This window comes from Myxine glutinosa, chromosome 12 (assembly GCF_964187855.1).
Source record: "Myxine glutinosa chromosome 12, kmMyxGlut1.1, whole genome shotgun sequence".
Taxonomy (NCBI): domain Eukaryota; kingdom Metazoa; phylum Chordata; class Myxini; order Myxiniformes; family Myxinidae; genus Myxine; species Myxine glutinosa.
In genome coordinates this window covers 23,301,962-23,317,060 of record NC_136272.1, presented here as the reverse complement: position 1 = coordinate 23,317,060, position 15,099 = coordinate 23,301,962, and the positions used below count along the sequence as shown (strand labels likewise).

General features: G+C 51.0%; 1 protein-coding gene across 1 annotated transcript in view; it reads left to right on the top strand.

Moving 5' to 3' along the window:
• Positions 1–1,405: 1,405 nt before the first annotated feature.
• Positions 1,406–15,099, top strand: part of LOC137438108 (uncharacterized) — a 66,575-nt gene continuing 52,881 nt past the window's right edge. The window contains exon 1 of the mRNA XM_078766595.1: positions 1,406–1,503. The gene's annotated coding sequence lies outside the window, so the exon portion shown is untranslated. The remainder of the gene's footprint in view (positions 1,504–15,099) is intronic.

The following is a 15,099-nucleotide window of genomic DNA, read 5'->3' as shown; positions in this document are numbered from 1 at the left end:
TTTGCAGCTGCATACGCCTGTAGAGAGGTGTCAGGTTCTCCCTGCCGCTTGTGATTTCCTTGGAGGTACCACGCGATCCTTGTATTATGAATTGTAGAACGGCGCAGGCCCGCTTCACTTTTGTTATTCCCTCGCACCGCTTGAAAGAAACTTTCTGCCTTGAGCTTTAGCCCAAGGCATCCGATCACCTCTGCAGCCTTGGGTCCTGGGTTTAAGCCCTGCATCTGACCCGCATCAAGCCTTCCCTTAAGACCCAACCTCCCCCTCCCCCCCTTCCCTGCTCCCCTCCTTCCCTGCTCCCCTCCTTCCCTGCTCCCCTCTTATACACTTAGTAATTTGCGTTTTTCTTTGCTTGTGTATGCTCATTAGACGCACATGCATTTCACCAAAGTGGTATTTTGTTCCGCAATTACAATATTGTTTATATTGGCATCGCGGCCGAATAAATCATCTCACCAGCCCCGCTTTCCGGATGACCACACGTCGAGTTTCTGAACCGCCGTTCCATAGCCTCTTGGCACGGCGCCCTCCCTTTTTCTGCCTGTCATCCTGGCCTACAACCATCCTCTGTAAATAAATAGCACGTTCGCCCTGGGGAGATGATACATGCGTCAGACGCTGAAGGCAATTTGAAATCGTTTGTGTGCAAATATTCTGTTTAAACAAGACGGCGTTCGGTCGGGCTTGCACCTGCCAGTGATGTTATAACCCGAATGAATTATACCCGAGAAGTGGAAATGCTCTATCGTTGGCAAAATGGCGGAGGGAAATCGGTGCACGCACTGTATCGAGATTGATGTCGTGAGAAAACACGGGAATTTTAACAAGTCTGTCATGTCTGCATCCGTTAGAAGCTGCGGTCAGAGCTCGAACGTTAAACTTGGCCATTTTTTTTTTTTTTTTTTTTTTTTGTATACAAGATCGAGGCTCATGTAAGAGCTAACATTGATCACAAAAAAACCAAACTGACACATAAAACATGAGATAAAGAGAGCGGGAGACAAAATGGGGAGAGAGAGATAAGCACACAAGTACAACATTTGAGAGCAGGGACATCTGTGGGAGGGAGAGGGCTTGGGGGGAGGAGGCATAGGAAGGGGGGGGGGGGTGGGAGAGGTATAAAACATATGGACACTGCTAGAACTTCCAGGAAAGAAGTCGGAATTTTAAAAAAGTGCATTTGGGGTGAATTAACTGGGGTAGAAAAGATCAAGGTTTTGGATGGGGGAAGACAAGAGATGGTGGTGAACAGCTGTTTTAAAGACCTGGAGGGAGGAGTGGGATTGAAGAGAGTGAGGGAGTTTGTTCCAGAGGTGGGAGAAAAGAGGAATGGAAGAGTGAAGGTGAGTAGAGAGTCTTGATTTGGCAGTTTCACCAAAGAGGGTTGCTGGCAGATCTTGTGCGACCTGTAGGAATATTAGGGGGACAGAGCACAGAGAGAGCTGGGGGAGCAAGGCCGGAGAGGAGTCGGTAGAAGACAGAAAGACCACCAACCTGCCTGCGGTGAGTGAGTGAAAGGCCCTCGGAGTTAGCTTCATCGCGGGAGATTCCAATGATTCTGAAAGCGATTATTTCTGAAATTATTTCTGAAAGTCTTGGTTTTATTTATGTGTTTATTTATTTGTGTTACTGTGAAGGCCAATCAATCGCTGATTAAGCAATTGCAATAAAAGGCATTTTATAAGGGACTATTTTGTGCATAATCATAATTTTTCCAAAATACAGGATTGTAGCGGTTCCCGCTGAATGTACACAATCGCCTTGCACCTGCCAGGACGCGGCCAGGGCGCGATCGCCATGCCGGGCTCGTCCGGACGGGCCCAGACGCGCCTCTCCTGGGCATGCCCGGACTCGCTGTTCCCGGGCACGCCCGAACCTCCCGGGCACGCCCGGTCTCGTCTTTCCCGGGCATGCCCGCTCTCGCCTTTCCAGGGCTCGCCCAGAGCGCCCGGGCACGCCCAGCCTCGACTTTCCAGGCCGCGTCCAGGACGCCCGGGCAGGTCCAGACTCGCCTTTCCAGGGCTCGCCCAGAGCGTCCAGGCATGCCCGCTCTCGCCTTTCCAGGGCTCGCCCAGAGCGCTCGGGCACGCCCAGCCTCGACTTGCCAGGCCACGTCCAGGACGCCCGGGCATGTCCAGACTCGCCTTTCCAGGACTCGCCCTTGACACCCGGGCATGCCCGGTCTCGGTTTTCCCGGGCAAACGCCCGGGCATAAATGTGTATATATATTGCTGCCCGATAAATGGGCTTTTGAGAATACCTGAGCTGTTTTGTTTCAATAAAGCAACTCGGACGAATTCCGTCTTTGGTCGCGTCAATTCTTTCGACTCGCGTTGGAGCGCAGCTCCTTCACTGGTGACCTACCGACATGGACACGGCAGTGACTCTTAAACTGCCTACCTTCTGGGAGGCTCACGCGGCTGTTTGGTTCGCCCAGGCGGACTCCCAGTTCGCCCTGCGAGGCATCACCGCGGACGACACCCGCTTCCACCACGTCGTGGCAGCGCTTGGTTCCACCACCGCGGCCCGCGCCCTGAGCCTCCTCGAGCACCCGCCGGCTGCCGACAAGTATGACGCGCTGAAGACGCTCCTCCTCGACGCTTTCGCCCTCTCACCGGCGGCACGCGCACGGCGCCTGCTCGACCTGCCCGAGCTCGGCGACACGCGCCCGTCCGAGCGCATGGACTATATGCTCTCGTTGCTCGGTGAGCACTCTCCGGATTTTCTGTTCCGCGAGCTGTTCCTTCGCCAGCTGCCTCACCCGGTACGCCTCGCCCTGGCTGGCACGTCGATCACCGATCCCCGCGCCCTCGCCAGGGAAGCCGATAAGATCTCCTCGGCGGGCCAACACATCGGCGCGGCTACCTGGAGCCCGCCGCCGTCCGAGGCGACGCCCGAGCGCCCTGCGCAGTTGGAGGCCGAACTGCCGGTGCAACTGGCGGCCGCCACGCCGCGCCGACCGCTTCCGACACGACGGCCGGGGCCTCCACCTGACCAGGCGTGGTGTTATTACCATGCCAGGTTCGGACACAAGGCTCGGACGTGCCGACCCCCGTGCACTTTCGGCAAGTCGGGAAACGGCCGGGCCAGCGTTCATTCCCAGCCATGAGCGCCGGCCACTCGGGCAACTTGCTTTTTATTCGGGACAAAGCGTCCGGGCGGCGTTTCCTTTGTGACACTGGCGCCCAACTGAGCATCATACCCGCCTCCGAGCAGGACAGGCGGGACGCCGTTTGCGGCCCCTCTTTGGTCGCTGCTAATGGCTCGGCCATACGCACTTTCGGCCCACACGACGTCACCCTCTGCTTCGGCAGCCAGCGCTTTCGGTGGACCTTTGTGACCGCCTGCGTCCCCATGGCTTTGCTGGGCGCCGACTTCCTCTGCGCGCACGGGCTGCTGGTCGACGTCAAACGTTGTCAACGCCGAGACCTTCAGCTCCCTGGCGTGCACGATGAGCAGCTCCGCGCCGACCAAACTGGCGTGCGCCCTCCCGACGGCGAACGAGTTCGCTCGCCTGCTCGCGGAATTCCCGGCCCTCACGCGGCCGACGTTTTCGGCCGTCGTGGTACGGCATGGGATCGAGCACCACATACCCACTACGGGCCCGCCGGTCTACGCCAGGGCCCGCCGCCTCGACCCGGCCAAGCTCGCCGTGGCAAAGGCCGAGTTCGACGCGTTGGAGCACCTCGGCATCGTGCGGCGCTCCAATAGCACGTGGGCCTCACCACTGCACATCGTGCAAAAGCCGGGGGGCGAATGGCGCCCGTGTGGCGACTACCGCCGCCTCAACGACGCTACCACCCCCGACAGGTACCCGATCCCGCACATCCAGGACTTTTCCGCCCGTTTGGCGGGACGGGTCATATTTTCCAAAATTGACCTGATACGGGGATACCACCAGGTACCTGTCCGGGCGGCCGACGTCCCGAAGACGGCCGTCATCACGCTGTTCGGCCTGTTCGAATTTTTGAGGATGCCGTTTGGCCTCAAGAACGCGGCCCAGGCGTTCCAGCGCTTAATGGACGGCGTGCTGCGTGACCTGCCATTTATTTTCGTCTATCTGGACGACATCCTCGTCGCCAGCACGTCCCGCGCCGAGCACCTCCTCCACCTCCGAACACTGTTCGGTCGCCTCAGCGAGCACGGCTTAATTGTCAACCCAGCCAAATGCCACTTCGGCACGACGACCGTTGCCTTTTTGGGCCACCGCATTACCAAGACCGGGGCCGTGCCGCTGCCGACCAAGGTCGAGGCCATCACCACGTTCCCGCATCCCCGTTCCATCAAGGCCCTACAAGAGTTCCTCGGCATGGTGAATTTTTATCACCGATTCGTGCCCCGCGCTGCTCAGCTCATGCGGCCCCTTTACGAGGCCCTCCGGGGCAAGCCGGCCAAGCATGACATCGTTTGGTCCGCGGCCATGGACGCGGCCTTCGCGAGCGCAAAACGGGCCCTCGCCGGCGCAACGCTGCTGGCTCACCCGGTGCTCAACGCGCCCATCGCCCTCACTACGGACGCCTCCAACTACGCGGTGGGCGCCGTCCATGAACAATGGGTGGACAGGGTTTGGCAGCCACTCGCTTTTTTCAGCCGGCAGCTCCAGCCGAACGAGTTAAAATACAGCACGTTCGACCGCGAGCTGCTCGGTCTATTCCTGGCCGTTCGCCATTTCCGACACCTCCTGGAGGGCCGCCCGTTCACGGCTTTCGTCGACCACAAGCCGTTGGTCTACGCAATGGCCAAAGTCACGGAGCCGTGGTCGGCCCGCCAGCAGCGCCACCTCTCCGCCGTGTCAGAATTCACCACGGACATCCGGCACGTCGCCGGCAAAGACAACGCTGTGGCCGACTGTCTTTCTCGGGCCAGCGCGAACGCGGTCCACCTCGGCGTGGACTTCGCGCTCATGGCGGCCGACCAGACCACCGACACCTTGGTGCAGGCCATCTGGGCGGCGGACACGGGCCTCCGCCTGGCCGACATCCCCTTCGCGGGCACCGTCCTGCTCTGCGACGTCTCCCAGGGCCAGCCTCGCCCCATCGTGCCCGTTTCCTGGCAGCGCCGCATCTTCGCCTCCATCCACGGCCTTTCTCACCCGGGCCGGAAAGCTTCTCAGAAGCTGGTGTCGGCGCGTTTCGTCTGGCACGGCCTTCGACGGAACGTCCGCGACTGGGCCAACGCCTGCACGGCCTGCCAGCGGGCCCAGGCCCACCGCCACACCCAGGCCCCGCTAGCACCTTTCACCGTGCCTGCACGGCGTTTCGACCACGTCCACGTGGACCTGGTGGGTCCCCTGCCCCCATCGCGGGGGTTCACCCACCTGCTCACCATGGTGGACTGGACCACCAGGTGGCCGGAGGCCGTGCCCCTCACCTCCACCACCACCGCCGACGTGGCGCAGGCGTTCATCGCCACCTGGGTCGCGCGCTTCGGCGCACCGGCGGACATCTCGTCCTACCACGGCCCACAGTTCACGTCCGAACTTTGGGGCGCGGTCGCCCGCTCGTTGGGGGTCACGCTGCACCGCACCACGGCCTACCACCCCCAAGCCAACGGGTTGTGCGAGCGGTTTCACTGCTCCATGAAGGCCGCACTCATGGCCGGCCTTCAGGACGACGGTTGGACCGACCGGCTGCCGTGGGTCCTTTTGGGCCTCCGCACGGCCCCCAAGGAGGACCTCCGGGCGTCCGCCGTCGAGCTCGTCTACGGCCAGCCGCTCCGCGTCCCGGGCGAGTTCGTGCCCGACGCTACCAGTCCCTGGTCCGCCGCACACCAGCGCTCGGACCTCCAGGAGGCCGCCCGCCGATTTGCCCCTGTGCCAACGTCCCGCCACGGTGGCCCCCAGTCCTACGTCCCCCCGGCGCTTCGCACAGCGGTGTACGTCTTTGTGCGTCATGACGCGCACCGGGGGCCACTCCGGCCGCCGTACAACGGGCCCTTCCGGGTCCTGCGACGGGGCGACAAGTCCTTCGTCGTCGACGTCGGCGGCCGGTCGGACCGGATCTCTGTGGACCGCCTCAAACCGGCGCACGTGGACGTCGACCGACCACCACGGTTGGCCCTTTCTCCGCGGCGAGGCCGCCCCCCGTCTACAGTTCCCCCCGCTCGACCACCCACCACCGGATCGGACCCCCCCCCCCCCCCCACGACCCTCCAGGGGTCGCTTCGGCCGGGTCATCCGGACCCCCCTTAAATTGACCCTGCCGGTGCAGGTCGATTCTGGAGGGGCGTGTGTAGCGGTTCCCGCTGAATGTACACAATCGCCTTGCACCTGCCAGGACGCGGCCAGGGCGCGATCGCCATGCCGGGCTCGTCCGGACGGGCATGCCTCTCCTGGGCATGCCTCTCCTGGGCATGCCCGGACTCGCTGTTCCCGGGCACGCCCGAACCTTCCGGGCACGCCCGGTCTCGTCTTTCCCGGGCATGCCCGCTCTCGCCTTTCCAGGGCTCGCCCAGAGCGCCCGGGCACGCCCAGCCTCGACTTGCCAGGCCGCGTCCAGGACGCCCGGGCAGGTCCAGACTCGCCTTTCCAGGGCTCGCCCAGAGCGTCCGGGCATGCCCGCTCTCGCCTTTCCAGGGCTCGCCCAGAGCGCTCGGGCACGCCCAGCCTCGACTTGCCAGGCCGCGTCCAGGACGCCCGGGCATGTCCAGACTCGCCTTTCCAGGACTCGTCCTTGACACCCAGGCATGCCCGGTCTCGGTTTTCCCGGGCAAACGCCCGGGCATAAATGTGTATATATATTGCTGCCCGATAAACGGGCTTTTGAGAATACCTGAGCTGTTTTGTTTCAATAAAGCAACTCGGACGAATTCCGTCTTTGGTCGCGTCAATTCTTTCGACTCGCGTTGGAGCGCAGCTCCTTCAGGATATTGTTTCGCAGCTGTAGCTCGAATCAGCAATGCCGAAGTTTGTGCTGTTTTAACTTGAATTCTCTCTCCTGTATCACATGAAGGGGAATTTCTGTTGGTCGAAACAAAAGCCGTTCCATTGAAATTTGATCATCCTGTAGACTGGAGCCCAGGAACCGAGCCACATACCTTTTTAATGTATGTACCATATTTGTTCGAATAAAGATTGATAGTGAAAGAAATATGTTCGAATTTTGAAATTCAACAACCAGTATGATTCATTCATGGTTAGGAATGAGTTCTGTTTGGTTTGGGGGGTGCTGCCAGGTTGGCCTGGAGGTATATGCACTCGTCTCTGAGCAGTCCAGCTTGGGTTTGAATCCCGACCCAGCCCAGCTATAAAATTAATCCTGGTGTTTTGCAGACAGAACCCACGGTAGAGATCCCACGGTGTCTTTCACGAAGAGTAGACTAGTTATCGCCGGCATTCTGGCTAAATTGCAATCACTCAATGGTGAAGAATCACTTAGAAATTAAATAATTCTCATATCCGAATCCATATTCAGATCTTCACCAAAATCGAATCGATTAGTCCTTGTCACACACACAACCGGTCCACCAAGTTTCGTCCGAATCCATCCATAACTTTTTTCAGATATCCTGCAATGTATAGTTTTTGGCGCGATCTCCCAATGGTGAAGAATCACTTAAAAATTAAATAATTCTCATATCCGAATCCATATTCAGATCCTCACCAAAATCGAATCGATTAGTCCTTGTCACACACACAACCTGTCCACCAAGTTTCGTCCGAATCCGTCCATAACTTTTGTGAGATATCTTGTTCACAGACAGACAGACAGAGGCGAAAACATAACCTCCATCCACCTTTGGTGGCGGAGGTAAATATCCTTCGAATGGACGGCACAGAAATTGATGAATCGCCCTGCCTGCAAGACACCAGTATGACAGTTTATTTCTGGTTCGGGATTCAAACCCTGGCAAGGTAGATCTAAGTTGAATGTGCATACCTCTCGGTCATCCTGCCAGCCCATGGTTGGGAAATCCTTAGGTTCCATGGTGGGAAACACTTTTTCAACCTTTAGTCAATTCAATCCATTGTTTACATCTTATATTGGGACGAGTTTGTCCGACATTTCCTTCTTGGTACTCTGGGATTATTAAGTAAGCGCCGCGAGGTGAGATAGGCTACAGGTAACAGTGAAATCCACACTCTCGGTCAAAACATGACCAGACTTGCTCCAAACATGGGTTGATCCTTCATTACGCCAGTGGAGACCTGTTTGGTGGCATTGCAAGGCAGCATGATGGATGGACATTGTCTAGACTCTGGATCATACATTAGTTTATGATGGGAAATTACAAAATGAATATGGAGAGCATATGGACAATAATGTCTTCGCTTATGCATGTCCACGAATATCAGATTAATCTTTGGTTTTCTTCCAGCATTCGTTTGCATTCCAGAGCAGTGATGTGTAGGTTTCCCTTCTTATCCGAAGAAGTCCGTTCCCATGAAGCATGCGAACCACTTGGCCAATTTGTTTGTAGTGCAGAAGCTGCTGCCCAGACACTAACCGTACTCTCAGATAACAAGTGGTGTAACTTGGTGTTGAGGCAGCTCCAAGACCACTTGCTACCACCATGCAGGTAGCTCGCCTACTCTTCGCGAAGGACGATGTAAGATCTTTAAGGCTAGATGGCCCAGAGGTGAGCGTGCGTACTTCTGGCCTCGGCCATCCTGCCAGCCCATGTAGCCTTTCAGGACACAGGGCAGAACTTAGTCAATCTTATACTTACGCCCAGACAATGGGCCCACTTACACACACGGGGAGATGGAGGTACAGTGGTACAGCCTTTGGAATGCGATGATTATTCTTGTGCCCGAAGTCAAAGGCTGGAATTTTAATGTAGTTACTTTGGCCAATGCAGCATTTTGATCTGGAGAATGAATCCGGAGATTATTTGTGTGGAACTGTTCTTCGAATTGAACTGAGGGACGTTGCATTGAGAGCAATTTTGTTTCGTTAGCTCAGTTGAATGGTGCAATAAAGGGTAACTTTTCAGAAAACGGAATCTTAAAATACCCAAAACGAATGGAGCCTTTCCATGGTATGCCATGTGTGTGCATGGGACATGTGCCAGGAATGCAATACCCGGCACATGCCTGCTGTAGCAGGAGCAATGTTTGGACCTTGGACTATCCATTTCGTCACTACTTGTTATTACCTCCGCCACCGAAAGTGGATGGAGGTTGTGTTTTCACCCCTGTTTGTTTGTCTGTCTGTTTGTGAGCAGGATATATCAAAACGTATGGACTTATAATATATAATATTATATTAATCGTGTTGATATGGAAGGGGAAGGGAGATGTTCAAGATCTGGGGAAGCACAGGGGCGTTACCCTCCATAATCAGGTCATGAAGGTGCTGGAGAGGGTTCTGGACAGAAGGATAAGTGAGAGTGTGGAGAAGGAGATCTGTGAAGAGCAGCAGGGGTTTAGAAAGGGTAGGGGACCGACAGATGGGATGTTCGTGCTGAGACAACTGTTGAAGAGGTTGGAGGTGCAAGGTGCAATGGCATTGGGATTTGTGGATCTGGAAAAGGACTAGGACACTGTCCCGAGAGAGATGGTGATGGCGACACTGAGGTGGATAGGAGTGCCGGAAGCAGAAGGTAGGTTGGTGGAAGGGATGTACAATGGAACGAATGGAAGGGTTTTGGTTGGTCCTGTGATGTCGGAGGAGTTCAATGTGAACATCGGTTTGAGGCGAGGAAGCGCTCTCAACCCACTCCTGTTTATCATGGTGATGGAGCTGGTAAGCAGGAAGATAAATATGAAAGGTATTCTGGGGAGGATATTGTATGCAAATGATCTGGCTGTTGTGGTGAAGAGTGGGCTGAAGATGCAGGAAGGACTGGGGGAGTGAAAGGGGGCATTTGAGAAACATCGGCTGAAAATGAGCGGGGAGAAGACGGAGGTGATGGGGTTAGGTGGCAGAGAAAATAAATTAATATCAGGTTAGAGGGGAAAGATATCAGACAAAGAAATATAGGTTTGGGTATCTGGGGGGAAACAGTGACCAGGGATGGTAAGTCAGACCTATGGAGGAAGATTCAGGTGGGTGTAAATGCGTGGATGAGGGTGCAGAGTGTAATGGTGGACAAAAAAGATTTCAAGGAGATTGAAAGGAAAAGTTCTGATGTCTTGTGTAACACCGGCCTATGTTTACGGTCTGCAGACGGTGGCACCGACAGAGAGAGACAACAACAACAGAGGCTGCAGGTTTGTGAGAACAACTGAGTCAGGAGGATTGCGAGAGTGAAGAGGGTGGATAGAAGGAGAATGGATGAACCGCGAGAGAAAATTGGTGTACAGATGACCTTGACGGGAAGATTGGTGTACAGATGACCTTGACGGGAAGATTGGTGAAATTCCGGCTGAGATGGGTTGAGCATTTGGTGCAGATGGGGGAAGAGAGAATGCCAAAGAAAGCAGATAGGTTGAGGGAACAATGTAGAGGGAAAAGAGGAAGACCGCAGTTGAGATGGGAGGATTGTGTGAAGAGGAATATCAGTAAGGTGGGGGAGGTTGGAGAGTGGAGAGAGTTGGCTGAGGACAGAGGGGAGTGGAGCAGTATCGTGGTCAAGCTATGGTAGGACCTCGGTGCCATTGGACCTCACCCCTTATAATGGGCAGAGAAGAAGAAGATTAATGTTCATTGGCGCAATTTCATCTTCATGTGCACAAAAGTGGTTGTTAAACATCCTTCATTCATTCATTCATTCATTCATTCATTGTGCACAAAAGTGGCTGTTAAACATCCTAATAATCAATCGATAAAACTATGGATAATGGCAAAGTATGTGACATGGTAGGGTGCATGAATGATACAGGTATATGAGCCATAATAGTCATGGGGTCAGTTAATTGTGGTATTTTTGTTTCAGAATGAACGTACGAGGCGAGACTATGCGCTCTACGAGTGTCGTTCTCGTTTTTTTTCGTTTTTTTTTTTTTTTTTTTAGTGATTCTTCACCATTGAGAGTTGAGGCCAAAAACGACAAATAGCACGATATTTCAAAACATTATGGACGGATTCGGACTGAACTTGGTGGACAGGTTGGGTGTGTGACAAGGACGAAATGGTTCGATTTGGGTGCAGGTCCAGATCCAGCTCTGGCTGTGGGATACAAAATGTAAACTGTTCAGCCTGGTGGAGGTATGCGTTTCTCGTTTGTTGACGTTTTGCTGAAAAATTAATACAATTTTGCTCTTTTGTCCTGGCATGCCTCGATGCCATGTTTACATTTGGATTTAATCCTCACTTGCTTTCTGAGCATCTCATCTTACATGGCCCTGTCGGGTGAAATGGGGAATTCTATGTTTGAGTGGGTTAAACCCCGCTCAGTTAACTCACTGATACGGTTTCAATTCCCATGACTGATTATATGGACTTTTTGGTCGGCCGATAACATGGATTGATAAATAATTGACAAAATTGACAAAACCAGGTTGTGATGTTTTTCAAGCTGAAGCAAAGGAATATTTTCTGGTGTTCCACATCACAGCATATTTTCTCCAGTCCCCAAGGACTCTTTTAAAGATTGTTTCGAAACCCCGGCCAGCTTCCGAGGTTGTAGCTCGTTAATTGTTGTGATACATCCTGGTGTCGCTTGCAAATAATCCACGAGGTTTTGATCACTCCAGTCGTTCTGACGACCGTAAAATGAGGTGAATAGGGACACAAACTGAAAAAAAGTTTAAATACCGTAAAATGGGGTGAATAGCCACGACCACGATCCTGCAAGGTGAATAGGGACACAAACTGAAAAAAAGTTCGGAAACCTCTTTCGCTGAAAATTGATAACCATACTGATTTGTTGATATTTGGGTTGAAAGTGTTCTCTTGTTTTTTTAAAAAGCAACTTATAGTCCATATTAACCCCATATATGGGTTTAATAGGAATAAATAGGATTTTTATGGCTGTCCCTATTCACCCCGTTTTACGGGTGAATAGGGACAGTCACTACAACAACAAACAACATGCATTTTAAGGCCATTTTCCCTGCTAGAGCGGGGGTTAGCCTTTATTATTATTTAATATTATTTTATTAATAATAATATAATTATTATTATTTATTATTATTATTTATTATTTAATATTTAATAGGTTATTATTATTTAATTATTAATTAATTATTAATTAATTAATATTAATTTATTATTAATAATGATTATTATTTAATAGGGACAGTCACTAATACAAAAAAAATAATAATCAAGAAATAGGGACAGTTTGGAGAAACTTTTTATCCCATTTTTTTTTTCATTGGCACCATGGTTTATATTATGGGTGCATATTATGTGCATCCATCTGAGCTATCAATTTAGCAATAAGTTGGAAACTCTGGATTGTTTCTTGATTATTATTTTTTTGTATTAGTGACTGTCCCTATTCACCCGTAAAACAGGGGTGAATAGGGACAGCCATAAAAATCCTATTTATTCCTATTTAACCCATATATGGGGTTAATAGGGACTATAAGTTGCTTTTAAAAAAAACAAGAGAACACTTTCCACCCAAATATCAACAAATCAGTATGGTTATCAATTTTCAGCGAAAAAAGTTTCTGAACTTTTTTTCAGTTTGTGTCCCTATTCCTTGCTGTCCCTATTCACCCCCACTTTACGGTACTACTGCTGTGATGTCGAATTTTGTCGGTTTTTAAATTTCACGTCATTACCTGCACACACGCGAAAAGCGGGGTTAAGCAACTGGGTCACTCTGTCTGTCTGTCTACCTGCAGTCTACATACGTCAGTTTATGATTGAGGAACAACTTCATTAAAATTGAATGTTGTATTTTGAACATGAATCGGAAAACAACCCTGCAGTTTAGCAGTACTTTGGCTTTGAGTTTGTCTCAATCAGGTATGTACAGAGAGCAGTGAAATAACATTTTTACTCTTTCTGTCTGTCTGGCAGTTTTTAAGGATGTCATAAAGGACACAAACAACAGGCAAAAAAAAACTATTTTAATGTGTTAAATAAGGTGTTGTAAAAGAAGCGGTATCAACGGCGGTAAACCTCGAGTTTTTTTTTCTTTTCTACAATCTATAAAATCTTTATTTTATTCGAATCTAATTACCGACTTGAACACTATAGAACACAAATCACCTTTTTGACACTTTGAAAACCCTTCCAAAGCAGTACTTTTGACAAAATAATGCGGCATTTTACGTCATCACGACCAATCAAATTTGTCACTGGTCCCCGCCCATGTATTTGGTTCTCAAGACAGCACGACAGTATTTCGTCTATGTGTTCTATGAATTCTCTAGTTGTTGAAGTACTTGTGCTTGACTGCTTTGATGGAAAAAATCGTTTTTATATTAAAACAAGAACATCGGCAGAGAAAATAAATGAATATCAGGTTGGAGGGAAAGGAGATCAGACAGGAAAATAGGTTTGAGTATCTGGGTGGACTGATCGGGGATGGTACGTCAGAGGCAGAGGTGCGGATGAAGATTCAGGTGGTTGTGAATGCATGGAGGATGGTGGAGGGTGCAATTGCAGACAGAAAGACTTCAAGGAGATGGAAAGGAAAGGTTCTGATGTGCGTAACGCCGGCCTCCCTGTACAGTCTGGAGATGGTGGCACTCACAGAGAGACAACAAGAGAGGCTGCAGGTTTGCGAGAACAACTGGATGATTTCTGGAGTGAGGAGAATGGATAGAAGAAGAAAGGATGAATGGAGGGAGGAGATTGGTGTGCAGATGAGCTTGACGGGGAGATTGGTGAAATGCCAGCTAAGATGGGCTGGACATTTGGTGCTGATGGGGGGGAGAGAGAATGGCAAAGAGACCGGATAGGTTGAGGGAGCAAGGTCGAAGGAAAAGAGGTAGACCACGGTTGAGATGGGAGGATTGTGTGAAGAGGGATATCAGTAAGGTGGGAGTGGTTGGACATTGAAGAGAGTCGACTGAAGACCGAGGGAAGTGGAGGAGTAGCATGGTCAAGGCAGGGCAGGAGGTTGGTGCCATAGAACCTCACCCCTTATAAAGGTAAGAGGAGGAGAACAACACCAAAAACTTTTCTGGGAACATCTGGAGTTAACCACCAGTTTTCTACTTATTTCGTCCATTATTTAGGAATGCAGAGAACTCAAACAAGCGCACAAACACTTCATATCCAGGATTGTTCAGTTCCACGCACGAGGAACCACCAGTGTGATCAAATGCTTGGTCCTGGTGCTGATGTACACTGTTGACAGTTTGATGCCTTTTTTTTTAGATGTTTTTGAGGAAGGCTTGAGCAAGACATGTGATTCAGTTCTGCAGCAGTTTTTTCTGCACTCTTAGTGTTCTGTTCTGCTTTCCAATGCTTTTCAGTTAGTGGGTATTCCATCTCTTACGCGATTAGTTCTCTTCGGAGTTTGTACGTTCTTGGTAAACATGTTATCGGTCCATATTTTTTGACGTGTTGGGGTTTGTAATTGTGCTCTTTCAGATTTTACGCCACCGAAGGTGGATGGAGGTTATGTTTTCATCCCTGTCTGTCTGTTTGTTTGTGAACAGGATATCTCAAAAAATTGTGCACGGATTTGAACGAAATTTGTTGGAGAGGTTGGGTATGTGACGAGGATGAAATGATTCAATTTTGGTTCATGTCCGAATCCAGATCGAGCCTATCGGTGGGATACAAAACGTAAACTGTTCAGCCTGTTGGAGGTGTGCGCTCTTCCGAGTGCCGTACTAGTTATTTTTGAATTTTCTTTCTTCATTTGCATCTTCAATTTCCCTTTTTGAACTGTTCTCCTTTGCTTTCTTCATTGTTCTTTTAGATTTTGAATCTCTGCTTCCATGGCAGTGTTTTGATTTCTGTTGAGATCAAGACCAGAGCCCCTTTCTAATGGTGCTCTATTTTTACCTTTTACCTGTCACTTGGATGGATAGTGTGTTGCAGCAAAGCTTAGTGAAGGTTTTCAAAGCAAAGCTTAGGAAGGGATGTTTTGGGTGTCAGTTTTCCAAGTTCACTTACAAGTTCCTTATTCTGTTTGTTGGTTTGTATTCCATGGAAATGTCATCTTTCACTGAATGACATATCTTTTACTTTTCTGTATACAAAGTCGAGACTTGGGCAAAACCACAACACAGAACAGAACATAAGAGATGGGACATAAAGTGGAGAAATGCACCAACAGCGGGGTAGACAGACACAACAGAGG